The 19,710-nt window shown below is 37.3% G+C and overlaps 1 long non-coding RNA gene across 1 annotated transcript in view; it reads right to left on the reverse strand.

The window, feature by feature from the left end:
- The window catches only part of LOC135417202 (uncharacterized), a 31,358-nt gene extending 12,766 nt beyond the window's left edge, over positions 1 to 18,592 (reverse strand). Inside the window, exon 1 of the long non-coding RNA XR_010431964.1 lies at positions 18,394 to 18,592. This is a non-coding gene — a long non-coding RNA (uncharacterized LOC135417202). The remainder of the gene's footprint in view (positions 1 to 18,393) is intronic.
- Between the last annotated feature and the right edge of the window lie 1,118 nt (positions 18,593 to 19,710).

The raw sequence follows: 19,710 nt of genomic DNA on the forward strand, positions 1-19,710 counted from the left end.
CGTGACTGAAGATGATTTTTTTAGTGATTTGAGATAATGACTGAGAATTCTATTGGGCAAAGAAAAGCCTAAATGAAAAAAAACCCGGGTTACAACAGGAAAAAGAGCCTTCCTGTTCTGACGATTTTCAGTGGCTAAACAAGATTAAAGAGTGAAATAACAGTAGCAAAAATCTCTAATATATTTTTGTAAAATGGCAATAGTTTCATTAAACAGATAGATAATCATGAAACTTTTGTCAGACATGGAAAAAAAAAGAAATAAAAAGATTTCTTATATTTATAGATGAGAAAAAAAAATCATTGAGTTGGGCACAACATATGATATGGAAGTGTAAAGATTATTGAATCCACTTCCATAAAAATTAAAATTTGTCTTTACTATAATTCTTTTGAAAGTAACTGAGACATTGTTTCTAACGTGGGGATGGTTGCATTATACAAAAAATAATTAGGTTCCATACTACAAGGGCGCTCTATACATCTAAATCTTACCATTTGTTTTTGTCTCAAAGAGTGGCATTATTTTTTTGCTACTAAATTTCGTGGATTTCAGGCCCCAGAGAGTGCCATTGTTTTCTACTGTGTTGGATAGAATTCATCAGAATTTGCTATGTTCTTTCCATCTGAAAAGCTCAACAAAAATACTAGAATTTTAACTTAAAAAAACTAACAAAAAAACTTGAACAAACCAACAAGAAACAGTTAATGGAATAAGGAAGGCCACTTAAAAAAAAAAAATCAAACCAAACCAAATTTAAACCCAACCTAATTTTCAATTTTCCACTAATATTTCATAGTATTGTTATAATCAATGCAAATGCCATCTTTACACTTAGTTAAAGTGTCAAGAACTACTAGTTATCCAGTAGTTATCTAGCAGAAATTTTCAGAATTAACTTCAGGCATCAAGTCTTGAAATATGTTACACTGTTAAATATAAACTCAGAGAATTGTATTGACTACAATACAAGGGTAACAAAAATATACAAAATTTGTTACCTTCTTACTCTTTTCTTTATACCCATATTTCACCATTGTCTTCAAACAACTTAATTAAAGACAGACATCTTACACTACAAATTTATTAACTTAGTCAACCACAAACAAACAAAACCCTCTCATGGGTTCATATATGTACTCCAGGACACAGAAAACATGTCCATACAGTCAAAATTAAAATACAGCTTGGCACTACAATGTGAAGTCTGTCAATTCCAAATCTTCAAAATGGACACTTCCCTCTTCTCAGTGATCTTTGATAACACAGTGAAAAATAAGACCTTGAAACTTTTAGTTGTGGCAGGATGTAGAAGACACAGAAAAGCATTCCCTTAAAATGCTGACAGTTTTGACCAATTTAAATGCCACATTAGTGTATTTTATGTATGTTGCCTTGAATATACTGTCAGATTTCATAGTTATCTAGTATCTGTTTTCAAGGCATGCAAACACTAAGTTAATCATTTAGCCATCTTACACTATCAGTCACAAGTTAGTGACAACCAGAGTTCTCATGCATGTCTGCAGAAGTTCATTCTATCTGCAGTGTCAGGCAAGTCATACAGTAATGGCTGCTCTTCTGACTACTTTCTAGTGGAGTGTAAGTGCTAAATCAACTGTGGCCTTGCTGTAAGAACTCTATTGTTGTCATACATATGTATTTGAAGAACACTGTGTCCTATTTCTAGCACTGAGGATTTGGAACATTTATATCTTTTTAAAATTAAATGTATGAAGCCTCTGAAGATTAAAACCATATAAGCATCTAAACAATGCTGCCTATTGCATTTCAGAGGTACAAATTAATACAATGAGACAAATTAATTGCAGAATTTCAGACACAAATACTTGAAATTACCGTGAATGAATGTCATGGTTTAACCTCAGGCAAAAGCTTAGCACCACACAGCCACTTGCTCACTCTCCCTCTGGTGGGATGGTGGAGAGAATCAGAAGTGTAAAAGCCAGAAAACCCCATGAGCAGACAGGTGTTCAGACACCTCCAGGAAAAGAGTGCTGCATCACGTGTAATAGTGAGTTGGCATGTGAATCAACACGCGCAGGCAGCCAGAATAACCACAAAACTACAGCTGAAATGGAAAGAGTAAATTTATTTCATTACCTTGCTAACAGGAGGATCCTGAAGCAACACCCAGGTGGAGACACAAGTGGGAACGCGGGCACCATCAGGCTCAGTCCAATCCTAGTTGACACCCATTTACCGAGGGCCCACATGTGTAGTTTGCCACAATGCTGTGATCTACCCTGTGCCTTTTATCATCTCTGAGCTTTGATCTCCTCTCTCCTGAAACAAGGAGCTCAAACACGTTTGTGATAGTGCCTCCAAGTCTCTCCAAACACCTATGTTATCTCTACACAGAAAGTCTACTTCTCAAAACAGAGTATAAACAGCATCAGACATAATACATGGGATTCCCCACACTGTTATTCTCCAGACCTTGGTATTTCCAGCTTCAAGGTCACTTGAGCAAATCTACACCCTCCTTGCCATTCTTCCATTTTAACTCTTTCCTCCCAACACTTGGGAAGACAAATGCCTTCACTCTTAACGTTGAGCCATTTCCTTCTTCTTCCCCCAGCTCTGTATGCCGAGAATGACACCATATGGTCTGGGATCCCTTTGGTCAGTTGGAGGTCAGCGGTCCCAGCTGTATCCCCTCGTTGTGCACCCCAAGCCTGCTGACTGCTGCTGAGGTGTGGAGAGCAGGAAAGGTATTGACTCTGTGTGAGCCCCGCTCGACAATAACAAGAACGTACCTGTTTTACCAACACTGTTTCCAACACAAACCCAAACTGTAGCCAAGTATCAGGTTCTATGAAGAAAATTTACTCTATCCTGACCAAACCCAGCAAAACACATCACCTTATGCTCTGTTTGACTAATTGCTAACAGAGTCTCAAATTATGTTATTCAATTGCTGCTAGCACCGATTTACATCCTGTAGTTCCACCTACAAATTTTTAAATTCAGAATCTGATTTTGTGTTAATGGGCTGATCCATTTCATGTTAACACTTTCAATTTCTAGCTTTTTCAGTGACATCCAGTTCTCTAACATTATTTTAAGTGGTGTGAGTTAGAGAGTTAGTGTTATCTACAGAAACTTTAAAGAACTTGAAGTCAACACCTAGTCGAAGTCCTGAATGGAGTCATACAAATAAAAAGACTTTAATTTAGTTTTTTAAAGGGTCACAAGACAAAATTTGAAAACTTTGGAAGAAATTTTTTTTGTTTGAATTTTGAAGCAATTGAAATACCACAAAAATTTGTATAGAAACAGAAGAGACAAAGTCAAATTTAAAATTAAGAAGAAGGAAATAAAGGGAAAATGTGAAAATTCCATGAATTTCCGACATGAAAAAGAGGACACAGGACTGCTTGTTTTATTGATTTTCTTTCAATGAGTAGTATTAACAATGCTATCCCTTAAGGGCATATCCCCAACATGCCCAGAACTTCAAGTTCATCTGTGCTGATGGTCCATAGGCACCTGGCAGGACAGTCCTTCGAAAATATTAGTGAATCAGCTTTGACATTCATTCATCAGCTTTATTTTACAAAGGAATATGTTGACATATCTCCAGTTTCTTCCTTCTAGGTGTCTCTTAACTATTGCATAAGTCTTCCACCGGAAGACTTTGTTAGTCAAAATATCCGTGTAACCCTTCTGTTCTCTTCTGAGAGAAAATTTTGTTAGTTTGTTTCTTTGTATGGAAAAAAAGCATTAATATGTGCTAAAGTTTTGAAAAGATACAACAGACATTGGATATCGCAACCAAACATACAAATTTTACAAGTTTTTGAGAGTTACAAATCTTCAGAGTTTACTTATTAATTTACTTATTATTTACTTATTAATTTACTTATTACTAGTTCTGAAAATTGCACCTTATTTTGCTACTGTTAGAAGATGAGTTACATTGCACTGAAACAAGTATTCAGATTCAGATTTAAAATGCACTGGGTTATTTCAGTTTTTTATCCTTTTGGTAAACGTCCATTCTGAACATAGACAACTCCATAAATCTCCTCAGATCTGTGGGATATTTAAATCTAGGCATTTGCCTCATTGATTGGATTCAACTAATCCCTGAAGTAAAACACATACAGATGTAGCAACTTCTTTGCTAATTTGTTCAAATGCTCTGTATACTCACCATAAGTGTCAATGTCTCTCATTTAAATCAAATAAAATAACAGCATGTTTCTTAGGAGAGAAATTTATAGTGCTTAAGCAACGAAATAAGTCACTGAAAAGCTATTCTGCTTGCTGTTCACCCACCATTAACTTGGAATAATTCCTGAATTCAAAGAGCTTTCAAGAATCACTACTGTCTTAGCGATCCTAGCTGAAACCTGTACCCCTTGTTGCTTTGGACAATCATAAATAATATAGTCAATCTTTGAGAAATAATGCTTTCTTAGGAGATTTTTTTCTCAAAAAACACTATACTCTTTCATTCCTCCTTTTCTCTTCCAGTATTCCCTATTTCTTTATCATGAGTTTTTCTGACACATCACTCATCTATAGCAGGAAAAGAAAGTGAAAAATATGGTACAAAGAGCAAAAATAGCTTCCTTTGTCACGTTCTTTCCTCAAAACATTTCAACTTTTACTGTATTCTTTTAATACACCACAGCTAGTCCTTCCAAAGCAACTTTCCACACTATTGGCAAAACTAATAACATATAGGGTCCAAAAATTATAACATCATTGAGGGATAAGAGGAAGAATTTAAATTGTAAACAAACTGCATATAAGAACAATTAGTTTTATGATACATATATGGAATATCAACATGACTTCAACCATTTTCCATTGATCATTTAATATTTTTATTTCTTTGGCTAGTGCAAAATTTCTTCTGTATTATATAAAGATGTGATTCTATTCATACATTGAAAGACTTCATAGCTCACAGAGCTAAAATAATCCATTCTGGAATTTCAATAACAAATACGAAATACTTCCACAATTCACTTCCTTTCGTTTTTTTTTTTTTTCTTTAAAGATCTGATTTATCCCTTATCACTACAGCAACAAAAAGCCTAAAGGTACCTGTATATATATAACTATGCAAAGAAATAACATTAGCTATTTAGCTAATAATTAGCAGTTAGTTGATATATACTAACATGGTTCAGTTTGAGGCAACAACTCTCTTTGATCTTCAGGCTGAGAAAAATAAAAACCTCAACGGTACCAGTGGTGCGCATGTTGGTAAGTGAGAATATCAATCATGTGTCAAGACTGGGCAAATAAGAAAGGTACACAGAGTCCCACAGTAGGGCTAAGCAGGTGCTTCCATATGTAACACTACAACACCTAAAAGTAGGTCTCAAAAATACCAAGAGAGATTTGTCAAAGCAGAAGTAAATTCTACAGTTTGACTCTAAAAAGTGCTTGGAGCATTATGAGGGCACCAACAAAGGTATTCTCTGAGATTCAGATATGTATTTGCTTCTTACAAAATCATGGAAAAAACCCCCTTCACTGGTATGGCAAAATGAAAGTGGGTCAGTGTATATTTTTTCTATAGGAAAGCCACTTTTTACCCTCTCTAATTTTTACCGCTGCAGTTAATTGCAAGATAGAAACAATGAGTTATCAGGCATGTTACAAACAAAAAAGACACTTTACATTTCATGTGTCAACATAAAGATCTATGGAAACAATAAAATTCCTGTTTAGCTACCCAGATTTTCATTCCAAGGGGTTCTTCCCTAGATGCAAATTTATATTTTAGATTTCTTAAAAAAGGAAGGCACTCAGTAAATACTAAATTTCAATGATGACACATGCTCACTGGTGAGTACATGATTAAGCAGCTTGCAGTATGGAAAAACTGAGTTTAAGCTTCCTGAAATGGCCTACTTTATCATTTGCTCTGAGAGCACCTGGGTAAACTTTGGCAGTTGACATTAAAAAAACCCTAACATTTTGTAAGCCTGTAAAACACTTCAGATGAGAGCATGTGTTAATTGGCTCTTGCACTTTTATCCTCATCTAACAATAGCACTGGTTATCCAGAACAAGCTGTGCTTTTTATTATAACACTGCCACAAGCCTTGTGAAGTTGAAGCAGTCCCTATTAAAAGACCCTAGCTTGCTTTGACCTTGCATGAAACTGTTTAGGAACATAACACTTCTGTGATGTAGGATAGCCATCTCATCATGTGTTAATTGGCCCAGGTTAAGTGACTAGTCAGGGTAGTGTCACGCTTAAGCAGCTATATATATTTTGGATTGGAATGGTTTTACCTCTGGCCAGATTGGGATGATGGCCAAAGCCAGCCTGGGTCTGTTTATAAATGGCTGCATAGATAAATTTCCTGTGTCCTTCATTTTATCATAAAAGAGATTGTTAGAGTCACCTATAATGAAGTCTGGGCAACAGTCATCTTTCTAATATCCTGCTTTTCAGTTACCTCTGTCCATCTTCTGTGAGTGAAAGTAGGAGATGATAGCCCATATAAAACAAATCTTAACAAATTTATTTTAAAATAAGCAAGAAGTTTTGTGTTTTGAGTTAGGGACTGTGAATCAGTCTGTTTATAATGGCCAGTCTTCGCGAGCGAAGATTTTGGGAAAGGTCATTAACCCTTCCAGCCTGCGCAGTGGATTTTTTTTTTTTTTTTTTTTTTTTTTTTAGGTGAGACACAGCGTGCGCTGAACTGAGCCCACCCTTTAGTCCTGAGGTTCATCTGCCGGGGCCGAGCAAAGCTTGGACAGTGGCAGTGAGGTCCCCAGGATGTAGGTTTGTTTAGAGTGACCTTCTCTTAGGTGGATTGCCTACCAAGGCTGATGAGCTCCACCTGCCCAGGGGGCCGGGAATCGAACCCGGGTCGCAGTGCTGAAAGTCAGGCACTCTAACCACTAGACCACCAGAGGCCCCATCAGTCTGTTTAACAATGTTCCATTTAACAATCTGGTGAAACGTAGCTGCCTAGGGTCTGGGGGAATCGAGTTTCACACATAATTAGTGCAAACTTGCTATAATTTGACGGGAAAAAAGGTCACCAAACACTGTATTATCACTAAGTATTTTCAAATGTCTTGTATTGACTAAATTACACATTTATAAATCCCTAGGTTTCAATTGCATATTAGAGTGGCAAACCTTGAGTTACCTTGAAAAGTTTTTTAATTCTGTCTCTAAAAACCTCCCAAATCAGACCAAAATTCAACTTCCACTTGTGCTCATAAAGATCCCTATTTTTAAGAATTAAGGCAAAAAACACAATTAAATTTCAAAGAGGACTAACACTGTGTCACAGGTGGGTCTATTTGCATTAATACCTTAAGAATGAGATTGAGAAGGAAGAAATAATAAATCTGATTGATAATTGGGGTGGGAGATGAGGAAACAAAGAGCATGGAAGTCAGGATAAGGAAGGATAACTGTATGGGAAGAACTGGGGTTACCTACATAATAATGGCCAGTCTTCGCAAGCGAAGATTTGGGAAAGGTCATAAACCCTTCGAGCCTGCGCAGTGGATTTTTTAGGTGAGACACAGCGTGCGCTGAACTGAGCCCACCCTTTAATCCTGAGGTTCATCTGCCGGGGCCAAGCAAAGCTTGGACAGTGGCAGTGAGGTCCCCAGGACGTAGCTGGATTGCCATACAAGGCTGACGAGCTCCAGCTGCCCGGGGGGCCGGGAATTGAACCCGGGTCGCAGCGGTGCGAGTCCTGCACTCTAACCACTAGACCACCAGAGGCCCCATGGTTACCTACATAATTAAAAGAGATTGACACCAGAAATGCAGTAACTGAATGGGAAGGTAGAGAAAATGAACATAGTCAATGAACAATAAAGTAGGTAATCAATATCAAGATATTGAAACATAAATGTTACTAGTATGACTAGTATGTTGGCCTGGTTTTGCTGCAAACTGTTCAGTAAAAGAGTTTCATTCTATTGGTTCACTTCTCTCAGCAATTCAGATGGTTCATGTGGCTCACTTTAATGACTTTTTTTTCAACTGACATTTGCATAAGTAATTTGAGTTTTACCTTGTTTTGCTACTTAGTCAACAATTATTTTCAGAAACAATATTTTCATATATGGGTGTCAAGGTTTGAGATAGTCCCGAAATCCAATTCCCTAGTTCCATCCCCCCCCCTCCCACATCTCAACCTAATGTGAGATGGGCTTTTCCAGACAAAACACACCAGACTCAAAGTGGGGGAAAGGGAATATATTACAATGACTGTACAAATAAATACCATATCACATTATACACATGATCACAACTATCTCTACCATGACATATAGTATTTACAGTGGATCAGGTCTCCTCTCCCCTCCAAATAAAAGTCCAGGAGGGAAAGAAGGACAGATCCCTTCCAGTCCTTAAGCAGCAGCTCCTCTTCTGTCCTCCATGCAGCAGTAACTGGGTTGTTGTAGCTGGATCTCTGTTCAACATACACAAGGGGGTCTCCAAGCCCCTCGGCTCTCCTTCGGTCCAAGCGAAGGCCTCACCTGTGGACTGCCAGCAGGGACAAGACTCGCATCACCACAGGCATATCACGAAATGCCGGGGCATCTTCGTGAAAGTCCCTTCCTCAGGGGATTCAAGTTCCCGTTTGCAGAGCTCCGTGCTCTGTCTCTCAGGCTGCCACCGCGGCAGCAGTGCAAGGGGGGGGGGAACCAAGGTCAACTCCCCCCGCATTCCATCTGGCCATCCCGGTCCAGCTCCGGGACGCCCTGAGCTTCTCAGCTCCTCTCTCTCTCGTGCTGCATACTCCAAGGCTCCTCTAAAATAGGAGTCCATGTCCCTCTTCTCCAAGAGGGTCTCCAAGGGAGTTTTGGGGAATCTGGTACAGTCTTACCCCAAACTCTGTCTCTCTGCTGCTGGCTCTCTTTCTCCTGGCTCTGTCTTCCAGGAGTCTTCTCTGTGGTGCTGCATGTTTCTGTTGCTTCTTGGTCTTATCTCCTGGCTCTCTGCCACCTTCTCCGGCCAGTGTCGGCTGCTGCTCTGCGCCCATAGAGAGAACATCTCCCAGCATAACTACAGACACCTAGCCCAGCTTTATGCTGTTCCAGGTCCCTGCAGCCCCCAGCCAGGGGCTGGGAGGGGGCCAGAGGCCCCAAGGGGCACAGAGCCCCTACCTCGTGGCTCACAACATGGCCACCTCTTCTACCACAACCCCACTACAACTCTTCTCTTCCGGCGAGGTTGGAGAACGGTGGTCCCTGTCTGGGCCTGGCTTATCTGGAGCCGAGGCCTACAGTAACTGCTGTTATCAGCCACGCGTGAGGGGGGAGTGCTGGGCCGTGTCCAGACGTACTGCTTTCTTTCAAGGGAAGTGGTGAGCTCTTGCCAATTCTTCAGCTTTGCTGGGTTTTTAGATTGTGTAGATCTGTTTTATTATTTGTCCCTTTTCACCCTATTTTATCCTTTTCCCTTCTCCCTTTCCCCCTCTTCCCTTCGACTTCGGGAAGCTATTTGGGATCATAGATTCATATATATAATTCTCATTGTATATCTCTGTTTTATACATAATATATACATATATTTTTTGCTAGAACTTTGGCTGCCTGGTTTTTTCGTTTTTTTTTCCTTCCCTCTCTGGGAAGGAGACCCTGTTGTCGAGTTTCGGAGATTTGGCAGGAAGCCAACTCCAAACTTGCACAATGGGAAAACATGTAAACAGCAGATAATTCTCTCTCTGCATTTTTTTTCTTTTGCATCGTTCCCACCAAAAATAATAGCAAAAGAATCAGTCTTTTTAATATTAAGCCTGTTAGCTAATGAAACATTCTTGCAAGTGTTACGAGACCTATAAATACCTATACTGTTCAATATCTATACAGTATGTTCTGTGCTCCTTCTTTGTGTGTAGAGATACTGAAGAATAAAAAAGCCTCTGGCTCAATATACTCAAAGCAATGGAAAACAAAATATACAATAATAAATATAAAAATTGATTATTGCTCCTTTTTGTCTTTTTATACACATCTCTGAGAAACCAGTATTTCCCTGCTACTACTTACTGTAAGTCATGCAAACCTTATTTTCTGTGGGTCAACCCCTCTTCTCTGCTTCTGTGTTCTACACTCCCGCTGCTCATGCTAGAATCTACTTAGATATTTGGCTGAGTTTGAGATAAGGAATACAGTCAGTATCAACCACTTTACAATCACTCTCATGCAAGCACGTGAATGAGAGGCAATAGTTAAAAACTGAATCAAAGAATGAAAAGGAGTGAAAGAAAATTAGAGCTTAAATAGAAGAATAAAATGATCAGGTTTTGGCTTTTTTAGGACAACCAAGAGCTTTCCACTCTTTGGAAAGCAGGGTCGTTATTAGTTGTTTTTCTATGGTCTGTTTATTTTTAAGCCTTACAAGAGTGATACACTGTAGTGAAGCCCAGTCTCCCCAACACATACATTTTTCTTTCTGAAAAGTATGCTTTTTAATAGTGAAAGGGCATTCAAACGTAACTGAGCCATGGATATAGCTATGAATTTAAAAACACTTTCTTTTCCTACAGGATTTGCAATTCTAAGCTCTCAGAACTGTGCTTGTAAGTACTGCTTAGAGGAACCTCCAGAATCCAGGATTACCTGGACACTTCCCTTTTGAGTAAACACTGCACTCACTCACTGTGTAGGTGTACTCCATACCTGTATAAGCCTACTGATTACATATAATTAGCTCAATTTCAATGCACCTGCAGTCTGCACTGACCCCACTCTGCGTTTGCATCCATCCCACAGCTAGCTGTGGATTTTCAAATTGAAAACACTGTAGAGTTTGGATATCACTGGCTGTTGCTTCAATACACCACTGCACACTAGAAACTGTACAGTCAGAATCAGAAATTGCAGGCAGAGACACAAGACATTAATGCATCAGAATCTCTGCCTTTATATCCTGTATGTGCATCAACTCAAAATCTAGTTTACATTGTTTATCACTGTATTAAGTTCCTTATTCTATTCCTCCTAAATTTTCTAAGGCTTACTGTAAAAGAAAATCTCTCCTGTATTATATATATAGCTTTCTACTTAAGCTATTCCTCTCTTCTGGGATGATTACATGACAGTAATGTACATAGAGCTTAAATAAAATTCACATGTGATTTCTAGATGAAGGACTGAATTGTCCTTCAAGAAAGAGGCTGCCCCTATTTGAGGAGCTTACTATCAGCCTATGACATTTTAAATAATACAGTATGGCCTTCTTAACAGAACTGATCAGAGCCTCTCCTAGGGATGCTGGGAATTTGCTGGGAGCTGCAACCCATAACTGAATTCACATAAGAAATCACATTGCTAATAAATCTCTTCTTACCAGGGGGCTAGCTAAAATCCTATTCTGTAAGAGGTGGTATCCACAGAGATACTTGGGACAGAAATTACAGAAAAAATGAGGCTCTGGAAAGATAATGTTGGTAGTGAGAAAACAGAAGCATCTAAAGTCCTTTGACAGGCAAAATTCACTGGACACACTGCACAATTCAATCATGGATGTAGTGGAATGTGAGAAAGAGGAAGCAAAAAGATGAGTTATTGTACATAAAGGAACTGAAACAGTGTGAAGCTAAGCCTAGCTAAGACAGCACAGTAAGTATATTTTTTCCAAGGCCATGACACTTCTGAAAGACAAATATCTCCTAACACTGCAACGGAGGTGCTTCTTTGCAGAAGTTTACATTTACCTAAAATTCATAAGTTTTATCTATAATTATGAAACTCATTGTGAGACATAGATTTGAATACAAGATGGAATGAATTCTGAGAGGTGAAGATTTATATTGAGAAGAAACTCCAAAACAACAATGTCAGACCGTGAAGTGCTGCAGCAATACTGGAAAAGGACGAAATGAACAATTGTAAAACAAAGATGGAACCCCTGTAGTGAGGAGAATGAAGAGGAAGTAGTAGAATAGAAAATTGAAATTTAAAAGAAAAAACAAACAACAATAAAAGATGCAGACTGTAGAACAAGCATCTCAAATTTCTAAGTCAAAGTAACTGCCCATGATTGCACTCTTGTTCAGTAGTTCCCAGTCAATGAACAAATGAAATGCCAAATCAGGCACTCAGTCATATAAACAAAGTTTTTCTTATGTTTCATATAAATGATTTTTCAAGTCAAATAAATACTGCTACATATTGAGGGGAGGTGGACAGCAAGCTAGACTCCTGACATTGTCAACATTGCTGGAACTAAAAGAACAGGAGGAGCTGGCTAACAGATGGCTCATGGACATAAACAGACCACAAGCAGAAGTCCCTGAAATGGGAAGTGTTCTTCTAAAGGTCTTTTTCAAACTATTGTACTGAGATAATTATGCTTTCTTTTTTTTTTTATTTTCTCCTTTTTTTTTTTTTTAATAGCTTTTATTTTGTTCTCTCTTTTTGAGAGAAGGGAAATTAAACTGGAAGTCTGAATAGAATCTTTCCTTCACATATAAAATGTCTGCATATTTTCCTTAAGATCATTGTCAATGCTAGGATGGAGCCGTGTCCTTTCTTTTCTTCTCCCAAATCTTTTGGAAAGAAGGATGAAAACTGAAATTCAATGTTTGTGAAATCCAAATGCTATGAAATATGGACAACAAAGAGGAATTCTTAGACATGAGGAGGTGCTTCATGACTACTGTGAATCAAAGTGACATAAAACACTTTTTAGAATGAATAGCATAATGGTGTAGGAACAAAAGAATTCCCATAGCTGCTAAATTTGCTTCCAAAAGTCATTGTTTCAGCCTCTCAAGAAAATGTTAATTGTTATGAGGACAATTCAAAGATACATTCAGACTCCTATTCTGCACTAAAAAAAGAGCAGATGAAAGGACAAGTTTCACATAGCTCCAAGTAAATGGTTACTTGCTCTACTGTATAAGCATAAGGTAGCTTAATTTTGAACAACTAAGCCAATTTAAGAGGAATTAGGGAAAAAATAAACAGAAACAAAGCACACAGAACTGGCCAGTTTGAGAAAATCTCATTCTGAAGGACAAAGTCAAACTCTCAATTCAGAGTAGAAACCTTGAAACAAATTCCTCAGCTAAATACTCAAACCTGCAAGTAATTTTTAAACCCAGATTTTCTCACTGAAGGTATATACTCCACAAACTTTGTAGATAGTATTGTTTTACATTTACATACATATACACACACGCACTCGTATACCAGTCTCTGTGTGTCCATGAATGTGTTATATATGTGTTTAGGGATACATACACACACACACGCACACACACACATATCACATATGCTGCTGTGCTGAGCCAAGATTTCACAAAATATAAACTGAAACTAAGACTTGTTTTAATAATTCATATGCTTTTCTGCCAAAGTTATCCCATATATACTTTGTAGGTTTTATTTGTAACTTATGGCCCATAAGTGTATGTTATTTAAACATAAAAGTAAATAATTATCGACAACGGTGTTTTTGCCTAACTGCTCAGTGCATGAATGTTCTGAAAACAAAAGAATAATGTTTGATTTGGGGAATCTTGTCTATTTATTTTTATGTTTAGTAGAGAACAGTAATATAAAAATGAGGAAAAAAAGGTATTATGTATAAAGTCTTTTCAAGATTCAAAATTTTTAGAGAAAATGTTATTGTAAGCATGATACAAAAGGCCCCCTGAGAACTCTTTTTTGAAATGGCACATTTCAAAACCTGCTCAAGAGGTTTTTAGTGCCAAGGGCTATTTGATTACTGCAATACATGAAAAAGTGAGGGCTGAGGGAGAAGAGGGGAATGTGAGAAATCAAGACAAAAAAAATACATGTAGTAATATAATAATATATGTAAAAGAATACCCAATCATTTAATTTTGATGAGAATGAATGAAAAATTGCCCAAAATTTCTACTTTTGTTTTTCTTAGGCACCGTAGTCCCTACTCAACTAAATGGCATTTTAAAATGAGATTTCATACATAACTGAGATCACAAGGTAGTCCCACATCTCCAGGAGGAATAGAGCACCTTTTCTCAATTCTTTTTTTCCCCTACTTTACAGGGGCCTGGAGTTGCATTTCATATACAAAATCTGACTTATTTATGCAAATTTAAAGGTTGTCTGTCCTTTATATATTTCGGCTGTGAGTCCTGTTCTCCACTGGGATATCCAGAAGTTCCCAGTAACCTGCTAGCAACTACTCATTATTTAGATTTTTTTTTTCCAAATAAAGGTCTAGAAAAAATGTAGAGAATATTTGCAATTTTGATAACATTGGAACACATAAAAATTTTCAGTATATTTGTAGTTAGAAACATACAATTTATTTCACGTAGTGCCAATTTTTTAAGCAAACCGAGTATTTCAGTGAGCAAGAGAAATAATGACTGGTGTCCCATATTAGGAATAATGTTTTAGATTTACATGACTGTTAAGTATGTACCAAGCAAGGATTTTTATTCTTGGTGTCCCGCCCATGTAGAGCGTTGGTGTTTATTGAAGTGAAGGTTTAAGTACGAGCTCAGACTCATTAATCTCTTTTCTACTGGGCTGATTACAGCTATAAAGCCTGTAATACTCAGGGACCTCTTGCCATTCCTGCTAATTTCAACCAACATAGTGAATAGACTGAAAATTGTAAGGAAGAAGATACCCAGAGACAGAAACAGAAAGAGAAAGCACAGTTGCATAAGCCTTAACTGCCTCTGCTTAGGGAGACACATTAAAAAACATCTCTTGACTATGGGAATTTTAGGAGGAGGGATTTCTTTATGGCAAATAGCTAGTTGGGTTTGTTATCTTTTTACTGCCATGAGGTTTGTTGATTACCATAGGAATATTCCAGTGAGAAAATTTTACTCACATGAATAAAAACGTGTTGGACCAGAGTCTAAGAAAGCATGCTAATTCCTTTGGGCACACCAATATTATCAACATCAACACCACTATCCTGAGGCAGAGCTTACTTGCTGCTTAGCATTTCTGAATCTGTTGTGCAACAGACTAGCACAAAGCGACTCTGCCCAGATGTTCAATATTACTCAGCTGGAGCAAGCAGCATGCACCGTGCCCGAGTAATTTATGTCTGCACAGATCTGACCTCCTTGAACATTATATAATAAACAAGCTAGAATCAACGACGTGATTGGTCAAAGGCACTAACAGCATGGCCATGAGATCACCTGACTAATATGTTTTTTCTCCACCTTCACAAGAAAACTTTTCTGAAGGTCTGATTCAAATGGGACTCTGATCAGCTTTCCATTACAAACATGTTGCTTTTGTTGATTATATGGCAAAGAGCACTGGATCAGAATACTGTGGAATACCTATCACAATTTTGTTTAAAAGATATTATAAACACCTTAGCAGAATTTGTTGGATGATACCAATAAATTTAAGAAGTATAGTTTTATATGCATTACTTCAGAGATGCAAATTCCAATGAACTGCTAAAGCACTATATAGAAAAAAAAATCAAACAATATTAAGCCCATAAGCAAGCATTTTTATACCCTATATAAACAGGACAATATTTTTATATTTCAGGACACTATTCCATTTTGAGTAATTTAAAAGAGTCATCCAGCTTAGATTATGAAGTCTGAATCTGGAGTTAAGGTTTCCAAAGCTACATTTTTGTTCCTTTTAATTGTACCATGTTAAGATGCCTCACTGCTGATTAAGACATTAAAATATTAATAAATATACATTTTTGAAGAATTTTAGTATTTTGAGGGTCCCTGAAATTCTTTGTCAGTCAGTTGCTGTGCTTAAAATCCTTTACCACAGTTCCAGCCAGATGTTGACATGAATTCTTGAGATATTTTGAAGAGCAGGGCATGTAATTGATAAAAATTTTGTCAAGTACTGAAGCTTTAAAATGTGGTTCAATTTCAGGAGAAGATTAAAGCAGTAGGTGCTTCAAATTATAACAGTCAGTAGGATATAAAAACAAGTCAATTAAAGAATTGAACCATTACATTATTTTTTTCCAAAAATAATTAGCAAATACAAACATCTCTCATAGACATTTGTACAGATATGAGTAAGAAATTAACTAGACGTGCGTTTGAACATGACACAGTCTCACTTTTTTAACAAATATTTTTGACTGCACTAAGTAATGGAATAGATACAATTCTGTAATCAGGAAAAAAAAAGCACAAAGTAAAATGAAAATTAATGGAAGTTCAGAGGAGTGTTTCTGTTGGAGTACTTCTTTTAAAGTGAGATGGTTGTTCGTTCCCTTCTTATTCTAAAATACTGTTAATTCCAAAACAATCAAGGATGAAAAGACCAAATAAGAATAAAGCTAAGAAAAGAATATGTGTCTCTATAAATTACAAAAGAAAAAATTCTTACTTTCTTTGGTGATAGACATGATAGAAAACCAGCAGTTCAGGCCCTAAATTCTCCCTGTCCTGTTGCTCATACTGATATTTTTTATGCTCTCAAAATTTCATTTCCCTTTTTAGAACAGATACCCCTTTTTAAGTATAATGTACAGCAGAAAATAAATGCATATATTAAAAAAAGAAAGAGAACAAACCCTTCCCCTGTCCCAAGATTGTCCTCATTGTCCCCAGTGAAACTTAAAAAAGAAAGGAGTTCTTGAAAATTTCCATTTGAGATAAAGTACTCTAAGTTTGTTCCTATACATCTAGGACCTAATACATATGAATGAATAAGGATTGAAGGGAGGAGAGTATGACCAAGATTTTTCAAATATTTTACATTACCTCAGAGTTTTTCATTAGCAATCTGGGCTTAGGCATGGGATTGGAGTGTAAATAACAGAGGAACACAAATGAATTTAGTTGTTCAATTCTAGTCTAATTCAAATAAATATTTAGGGCTAGGAAAAAAAATGAAAGAAAATATAAAGTCAAAGAAGATGCAAGATATGAAGTGTCTTACTGCGCTAAAGAGGGAAAAATAAAATTAATACACTTTCAAAGATACAAATATTTCTGATTTTTTTACTCTTCCCACAACTTGTTCCTCTTAAAAGTACAATATTCCTGTGTTGCACTAGAACCAGGAATCAGATATTTCTGTTGTTATTATTCCTACTGATTATGAGAAAAAGTGGAATTAGCCACTTTAAGCTGTGTTTGACTTTTATGTCTACTTTCAAATGTCCAGAAAGCTAAACTAAGTAAGACACTAAATAAAGAAGCAGATATTCACTTTAAAGATAAACCTCCACCAGATAATGATAATTCAAAAACACTTCCACAAGTGTCTAAGTAATTTTTGTCAACAATCCAATGTACAAATCCTAATAGAAGAAAGAAAGTCCAGTCAGTAAACCTTCCTATATCTAGAGATCACAAATAGCAGATATATAGACAAGAATGTAAAATACAGATTAGTAATACTCCCCTTCTGCTCCAGTGATGAGTGTTTCAATCAGCACATAAACCATGTAATGACTTCATGTTAAATAAGTTTTGGTGATTTGTTTTCCTTCCATTTATTTGTCCAGTCCTTTCTGAAAGCATCTAAGACTTTACTATTCATTACAACTTGAGAAACAGTCCAGTCATTGTGAACATGATTCTTTTCTTCACACTATAGCGAAAATCAGATAATATTCAAGAACACCAATAAATGACCAATCAAAATATGGACAACTCAAACCAGAATTCACCAAGCTGAAGAACTCATTGCCTCAACTTACATTTAACACATGAGGAAAAATATATAAAAAAATAAGCACAGAGTTATGTTGATGTCATAGTTTGAAATTGGCCCCCCCTGAGAGTTCGGGGGGCTCAGAGGTGATTGGGTGCCAGGGCAGTGTTCCCTGGAGAGCCAATCCCCACTCAAGTTGTTCGCTTCTGCTGGAAAATCATATATCACAGCACGGGAAGCTGTTGGCAGTTTTGCTGTTGGTGTCTGCTGTGTGTAGGTGGAGAAGGCCAGGGGGTGGCTGGGCTCCTTCTTTCCCCCTTCGGGGGGGAAGGGGAGCCCTGCGGCCCCCAACTCTGCCTAGGCCGGAGTTAAGAGGCAGCATTTGGAGTGTGTGCTGTGAAGGAAGAGATTCACAGCACCTGAGGTAAGAGAAGAGAGGCAGGCTTTGCAGCCAAGCTCTCTCTTCCCCCTCCTTTCTGCAGTTAAGCTGGGGGGGGCGCTTTTTCTTTCCCTCTGCTGTAAAGTGGAGGGGAGGCTCAGCATTGAAGCTGAGCCAAGAGACGGGCTGGAGAAGGAGGTTCAGCGCTTGGGAGAAGAATCCCAGGCGAAATTGGAGACGGGCCAAGAGCTCGGGAGTTGCCCTGCCAAAGCTGACTGGGGGCAGCTGAGAACTGACTCGGACGACGCTTGATAAGCTGAACTACACTGCAGCAGCCTACGAACCGAGGTGTGAGACCGAGAGGGAGAGATCACACAGCAGAAATGACACAGGATGGAGGAAAAAAGACTCAAAGCTACCTTCTTGGACTTCGTGAGGAGGCAAAACTTCCACAAACAGATGGAGCTTGGTGAGGGGGGAGCGTTTGGGCCCCGAACACTCCCATGAGAGAGAGAGACTACGTTACCCAGCAGCCTTGAAAGGCTTGTCCTGGACTAAAGTTAAAGGGAGGAGCTTAAAGGACTGATAGAAATGTAAAATATATATATATATATATATATATATCTGCTTTTAGTTTGTACAGTGTATTTATTTGTGTAAATAAATGTATATACTTTCCCCTTCCCCTACAGAAGACTCTGGCCTGAAAGTTTCTCTTTGGTGTTAGGATAAATTGTGGGAAGGGATGGGGGGAAGCCTGGAAATTGGATTTTGGATTTCTAATGTGGCTAAAACTGCCACAGTTTAATAGAATATTAACTTCATGGCTGGTCTTCTGCATTAATTAAATTGCAGTTAATTCATTACCTTTGTGAAAAAAGATACATTAACCCTACAGTACTTCACAGCAAAACAGAATGATGCTCTTTCCACTATAGAAAACTCATCCACCAATTTTCTTTTCATATTTGTCCTTTCTACTTAGCAAATTATTAACCTTACATTCTGATTATTGAGCAATCTCTTTCTCTTTGGAAAGATAATTTTTTACGAAATGACAATGACTGAAATGGAAAGCAAACCAGGAAAGCAAGAAAGTAAGCTTTTTTTCCTAAAAGACCAATGTTTTGTTTCACACCTTTGGTAACAAAGGTTGGCTTTTTATAAATAATACATTATTTCTAAATTCTGTTTTATGAGAAAATATAATACATGCGAAAAAAACCAACTATATTTTAAAAAATAAAGTGATTTTATAGCTAAGCATGTCAGATGCAGTAAGAAAAGCAATTTGTAAAGATTTGAAGTATATTTCTAATATATTGATAAAAATTAATTTGTAGCTACAACAGAATTTTTATATATGACATATCGCAATGTAGAAATACTTGCAGAAGTGAGCCTTTGGCAAAACTATAATCTAAGAGGCAGTAGATAACAGAGGAAGAACCACTAAGTAGACTGTCAGTGTAGCATAGTAATTAATTTAGAGACCATTAATACCAGAATAGCAATTATAGAAGAGAGTTCATATTAGAATGTAGTCGAATACTATTCACTGGCTTTATTAATGGTGTTATTTGTACAGTTATTTAGCATTATTACATATCGAATAATGTTATGAAGTATCTGCTATAAATATTATTCAAGTAGTTTTTTCCCATTCTGATTAAATAGCATCTATTAAGTACCAGTAAAAATAAAATAAATTTTTTCTTTTTTTGTATATAGCTTTA

The sequence above is a fragment of the Pseudopipra pipra genome, chromosome 1 (assembly GCF_036250125.1).
Source record: "Pseudopipra pipra isolate bDixPip1 chromosome 1, bDixPip1.hap1, whole genome shotgun sequence".
In the NCBI taxonomy this organism is placed as follows: domain Eukaryota; kingdom Metazoa; phylum Chordata; class Aves; order Passeriformes; family Pipridae; genus Pseudopipra; species Pseudopipra pipra.